Here is a 7001-nt window from a genome sequence, read left to right as displayed (position 1 = left end):
AGTGCTTCAGAGCACCAGCAGCAAGTGGCAGCGTGAGAACCCGCGGTGTCCTACTGCTTTGCGCCTTCCTTTGCAAATCGTCTGGCTTTTTATGTGGGTTGTGGTTTGTTGTTTGAGGGTTGGTTGTTTGGGTTTTTTGTTTTTTTTTTTCCCCAGAGGAAAAAAAAAATACAATTTTTATCAGACTGTGCGACCTTTCAAAGACATCTTACCTGAGATTTTACAGATTTGATTCCCGGGGCTAGCGGGGGAAGACTTCAGAAATGTCTCTAATGCTTTGTTGCTCGGTGGTGGGTTGACCTCGGCTGGTTGCCAGCTGCCCACCCAACTGCTCGTTCACTGCCCCTCCTCAACAGGACAGGGGGAGAAAAGATGGAAAAGCTCGTGGGTCGAGATAAAGACAGGGAGACCACTTGCCGGTTACTACCATGGGCAAAACAGACTCAACTTGGGGAAAATGAATTTAATTTTTGCCAATTAAAAATAGAGTTGGATGGCGAGAAACAAAGACAAAATGAAAATGATGCCTCCCCACCACCACCGCTTTCTCTGGATCAACTTCACCCCTCCGTTCTCAATGTCCCTACCTCCCCACCACCACTCCCAAGCCGTGCAGAGGCGTTGGGGGGGGGGGGGGTTGCAGGCATTCCATAACAGCTCCTCTTTGCTGCTCCTTCCTCCTCATGCTTTACTGCAGTGGGGGTCCTTCTGTGGGCTGCAGTCCTTCAAGGACTACTCTGGCATGGGCTCTCCACGGGCCACGGTTCTTTCAGGGCATGTCCACCTGCTCCATCGTGGGGTCCTCCATGGGTTGCAGCGTGGCTATCTGCGCCGGCATGGTCCCCTCCATGGGCTGCAGGGAAATCCCTGCTCTAGCACCTGTAGCACCTCCATCCCCATTTTTTGTCTCTCACCTTGATGTTCACACTGCTGTTTCTCTTTCCTCACTCCTCTCTCTTGCATGGCTACGCAGCATTCTTGCCCTTTCTTAAATACGTTTTCCCAGAGGTGCCACCGGTGTCACTGAGGGCTCAACTGAGCCCTGTGGTGGGTCCATTGGAGAGGTCTGGAACTGGCTGTGTCCGGCATGGGGCAGCCCCTGCCTTCTCCTCACAGAGGCCACCCCCGCAGCCCCCTCCTACCAAAACCTGTCCACCTATGCCCAACACATACCCACTTACAAAACTTTAGAGCCATTTTATGTAAAATAAAGGATGGCATCCCTGCTGGAGGAGCAGAAGAGGAAGAAGAGAGGAGAAGCCCCAGAAAAGTAGCAGGGAAGTGCTCTGCCAGTTGAGCAGGCTGAAAGGCTTGCCCGGCTCAGGGCCCTGGGGACAGCAGAAAGGAGGAAGCAAGACCAATTGGCCAGAAATGGTTGCTAAGGAAGGGGGTGACTGACACCCTTTTTTGCATCAGCTGTGCTGTGAAACCTTACGCCTGGGCAGGTGTGAAGCCTGCTCTGATGCTACAGTTCAACAGCTCAGCCAGCGCTACCAACGACAACGCAGTTTTACATCTCAGCTACAATGCAGGTTTGCTCTACGAGCCACTCATCTGGGTTTCTTGGGCACTGGCTGGCTGGATCCTGGTCTTTCACTGGGTCCTCTCTGCACCAGCTCTTTCCAGGGTGTGTCCAGCTAGGCCAGTTGGAGACAGCTTGCAGCTGCAGGGAGTCTGATACACCCTCGCCTCTTCTAGCTCACTCTCTTGAACAGTCCTCTCAGACCACTGTGTAGTTTATGCAGATTAGCAAAGTTCTGCAGGCTTTGGGTAACCAGGCTCCTCTTTCTGTACATCTATTAAAAAAAGTACAATTGTTTTTGATAGAAGGAATAAAAATAGCATCTGATACATTTTTTATAAGAGCTAAAATACCATTTAATTAATCTATCCAAAACCTAAAACTACATTACCAGAACATTGTTACCTCACATTAATGGATTATCTGTCGTAACAGAGGACCTCATAGTCCATGTGTGGGACACTTCTTCCCCCACTGAGATGCAGCCGGCCCTACAATAGGAATACCTCATCACTGATGTCAGTAATGCTTCACAAGAGTATTTAAATGCAAGAGAAAGAAGTAACTTTTAAGGATTTTTATATGACTACAGCTGATCAGGACAGGCCGTAGGTTTTCTCTCTATCGCAGCACAACCTCTCAAGCTCCAGGGTGTTTCCTGACACCAAAGTACCAGAATATTTATTCCAGACCAAATTAGTATGACTGGTGATTTATGAGCATGTAACTTCTTAAGAAATTGCAAATGCCTAGTTCAGTTCTTTGTTCTCTATTCATATGCCAGCCAGACCCAACCCTCTCAGCTTCTGAGATTTGATACAATCATAGCCGGAAGTGTAGTAATACAAGATTGCAATAATATCATAGTCACTACCAACTATTATCATACTTATTTCAATTTCAACAAATGCTGTAATTAGTGATTTCCCTCCTGGGGATGTTGTGAAATACATCTATTTACAGTCTAATACGGAGCTTTGTGATGCCCAGATAGTAGTTTCTAGGTAACCAAAAAATAAAACATTTTCATTGTAAAGGTTATATAAAGGATTTGATGAAAGAGACTTGCCATATCCATACACACAGCCTGCAAGGAGCCTTTCAGACCTCCGCTGTCCTTCCCAGGAGGGCAGTGATTCTGGTTCAGCGAGAGAGGAGTCTCAGGCAGGCAGGCAAAGTGTGTGCATGGGCTTTGTCTCTGAATGGGCTGGCTTTTATCCCCACACAGCTTTGTAGTGCCACGGGTAAGAAGACCCTAACTCCCTTTCCTCCTCCTCTTGTTCGACACTCTTGTGCACCACCCCAAAGGCACAGGGAGGGAGCTGTTCTCAGTAAACATTGGGACCTGGAAATCTGCCCAGGTTTTGAACAGGTAGCGTAAGGAAGCCAGAGCTCACTGTGTGCACATCTGCACTTCTCCTAACACCGGGCAGAGTCGGGTTTGCTCTGTGCTGCTGGAAGCTTGCCAAAATGCACAACCCCAAACTTTCACAGTCGTCTTCTTGATGAGATTCATTGTATTCTGTGTCTGTCTCTCTTACAGCTCTTGAAGTCCTATCTTTGTGACAAAATCTGAAGGGTGTCTTGTTTAAAGCAGGTTTTTAATCCTGTTGGTTGTAGAGAAGACGTTGAAAATATCAGGAAATCAATAAGACAAACAAAAGAACTTAAAATACTACTACTTTCTAAAAGCTCATTTAATGTTTTCTGTCAGGAAAGGTTATAAATCCTGGACTTGAGATCCTGGCAACTTATCTAGAACTAGTATAAAGCTTTGAAAAGGATTCCTAGTTAAGATCAGACTCACCTACATTAACATGAAATTGTGAATTCCAGGTGAGACAGTGGTGTGAACTACAGAGAGGTGTGAATTACACCTGACAGTGGCAATTCCTGACATAGTGTTCAACAGAAAGGGAAGGAAGGGTACTTTGCTGCTGGGTCCACTCTCTGAGGCTATGTTCTGACACGTGTTTAAGGCAGAACTGTTAGAGAAAGCATCCCTTGCCTCCAGCTGCTTATTTAAATCCCCAACCACCTATGCAGTGGGACAGCACAAATGTTTGCACAGGCATGTGGTAAACTGTGTTGGGGAACTGATGAATGTGAAAACCAACCATTTTAATTAGACGTCTATGCATTTGAGTCTCATACAGACACTCTTTTTTTGCAGAAGCAGATGACAAATATACTGAATGGTATTTTACACACAGCAGTCACCACATACTCTGTGATCACGCTGGCCCTATTTTTGATCTCTCTTGCAGATTCTCTGCTGCCCAGAGACTCTTGCCAGGCTGAACACCAACAGAACCTAGTCTGGAACTTGAGACCAGGCGGAACAAATAATATGGCTAATTTTGTGATAAAATGTACTAGAATCTACTTTCCATCGTTATTGGTGATTTTGGGCTAACGTCCCCCTGTTTTTCAAGCAATATATGGCTTTCCAGCATCTCCTTGCACATAGAATTTAACTTTGTAACTTTGCTGACCCACAGCACTACTGGTCAACAAGGGAATGCATTTTCTTGTAGCTGTCCTCAGCAAAGAGTCTGTTAACTGTGATATACAACTTTAATGCTGGGGTTATTTAAGGGGGGGACAAGGGACAGGTATGGCTGTGTCCCAGGTTACTGTGAACTTACGTGATCTAACAAGGAAAAGCACAAACAGCAAAACTGAATAGTTCACATCTGCTAACTTGTTTGTTCCACATATTCCCAATGTAAATTAACTTCCCTGTAAGAAATTCCATCATGTCTACAAATCTTCTTCTGTTGCTAGTGTTTGGGACAAAGACGAGCAGAGTTCTGTTGCAGTACATGAGACAAAGAGAGCGGACTATTTAAAATCACTCTTAAAAGGCACTAAACAGAACTACAAGTCATTTCAGAAGTCTTTTACTGAAAATCTAAATAATCAATGTTTTTTAAAAGGCATAAATTAAATATTGCTGGCCAAATGAATGAAAGAATCATTTGAAAGTAGACCATAATATATTTTATCCTATATAGTTGAAGTATATATCCTAATATTAGCAAAATGGACCGCATAATGTATAATACAAAACCCACATTAATTCTGAACTCTGCCGCAGGCCATCTCCGTGGCAGAAATTCTGTAGCTGAGAGGGTCACAATCTGCTTAAGGGCTCCTGATGTAGTGACTGCACTTACTCAAACAGAGCACAATTAAATTTTCAGCGTACTCTTGTTTAGTAATTACAGGATCATAGATCTTACACAAGAGCCTAGATCCCAGATCCTTTTTCGTGATATGAAGAGAGCTGCCATAACCAGGGTGTTGCCCAACATTCACTTTGCCAGGGAAGCTTGTGTGCCACCTGAGCCTCTGGCTGAGGCAGTCAGACTCTTCAGTTTAATGTTAAATGAAAATGCAATGTAATGACAATAAAGTTTATAGAGTGTATCTTTTGCGGTTTATGTTTAATAGGGCAGCAATTCAGCTAACAAGCTGCAGTGCTGATTCAGCAAGGCATGTATGCACATGCTAAAACCTACAGATTTCAGTGGGACTTAAGCAAGAGCAAGGAGTCAGGCATGTAGTTAAAACTAAGATGGGTTTAACAGCCTGCTGCATCACAGCCCAGCAGCCCTTACTTTCTTCTCTAAGCTTACAGGACATTTTTTGCTCTAAAGAGGCACTCCAGTTCCCTTTGTATCCTAGTTAAAACTGACAAGATCCTCTGCCAGCATCTGCCTCTGGTTACGTCTCTTTATCTTCTATCCAGGTCTCTAGCACCTAACATTGGGATGCTCAGCAGAGCATTGTTCCAAAGGCAGGCTTTTTGGAAGTTTCACTCTGTCACAGTCCTAATGTGGAAAAGGAAAGCCAGGAAATGCAGTGAGTAAAGGTTGCTTGCTCTAATCACTTAATACATTGCCATTTTTAGAGCCTAGGTAACTTTTTGACTATAGAAGGATAGAAGTTCTGTTTGTTTTTTTATCTCACTTAGCATCTGACATAGCATCAACCCTCTTTCACTGTTGGTTCGAGCTGCTCCTGTGGCACGGGAGTCGGATTGCTGAGGCCTGGGGTAGACACCGTCCTCCTAATCCTGATGCAGCAGACCACCAAAGGCAGGTAGCTGGAGGTAGCAACATGTTAATTTGCTATCACACAGTTCACCAGAATTTCTCTGTATGAAGTCTTATTTCACATTGTTGCACAGTCTATGGATGCTCTTCCAAATTCAAGCTCTTAATGTTAATTTTGTGGTGTGGCTTTATCTATGGTGCCAGCCTGCCATGCACGTTGTCCTTGTGGGCGAGAACAGCAGCTGCCTGATGCTCCCAGGGAGTTTGAAAAAAAGTGATAAAAGTGGGATCTCAGACAAAAATGTAGAAGACTTCACTTATCTGGACCTTGGTGGAACCCTGGCAAAATATACTCATGGGCTGCAGCAGTCCTGGACTCTGCCTACACTAACTGTAGGGAATTATACAGGATCTGTAACCTTGAATGATCCCCACACAAGATTTTTATCAAACTTCATCAGCACCATAATGAGCCAGTGAATCAGATCTAAACTACACGTTTTAATATTCAGCGTTAACTGTAAAAAAGTCCTGCTGTTAAAGTAAACAAACACAGGATTCCGTTTGTTTTGCCTTTTCTTCCCTTTCTGTCTTTCAGCAGAATGTGTTATAAACAGTCTAGGGACTGGTTTTGGAAATACTGCTATGTCAGTGTAAGACTCTGAGGAATAAATTAGTTAAACTGTTGATAACAGAAAATCTCAAGGGATTTTGCAGAAACAGCAGATGGAAAGAAAATACTGAAGCAATTATTAATTGGAAGAGCTTAAACTCTAAAGCTTGCTTGAGTATATTAGGAAGACTCGTTGCAATATGACCAGTTTTCAAATAATGTAATTTGTGTTGATGAAGCAAAAAAGTTCAATACAGAAATCAACAAATGAAAATGGTCAAGCTGAGAGGAACTGAGGGGGAATGAAAACTGAGAGAGGTACAAATTAGACAAACCTGACATGTGGAAAGACCTTCCTCTCAGTCCAGATAGAAATACAGCTTTTAATACTGTAAGGTGAAATTCCAGAGGAATTCTGTGATCATATACAGGGGTAAGTACACTCCATGTAACCTTCATACAGTTTAGGCAAATTGATCTTGGCTTAAAGGTCAAAAGAAGGGAAGCACAGCTGTGTCATGAGAACCTGATGCAGAGGTGGGCGATGAGCAATGGGAAAGTGGGAAATATCTTTGAATTAAGGCAAATGAAGTCTCTTCTCATTCAACCCTGTGCTGCTTTGATGAAGTTCAGTCCCTGTATTTGCAGGAGCTTGCAAGTTATTCAAACCACAGTAACCTCCGTGAAAAATTTTGAGTGAGAGAGGCATCAGGGCAAGGCCAAATAAAAAAAGAAGAAAAACCGAAGTCCAGTAAGGATGGCTCACTTTGGGGCTCATACTTTACTCTGTTTCAGACATATTCAG

The sequence above is a fragment of the Egretta garzetta genome, unplaced genomic scaffold (assembly GCF_000687185.1).
Source record: "Egretta garzetta isolate BGI_Z169 unplaced genomic scaffold, ASM68718v1 scaffold370, whole genome shotgun sequence".
In the NCBI taxonomy this organism is placed as follows: domain Eukaryota; kingdom Metazoa; phylum Chordata; class Aves; order Pelecaniformes; family Ardeidae; genus Egretta; species Egretta garzetta.
This window is presented reverse-complemented; position numbering follows the sequence as displayed.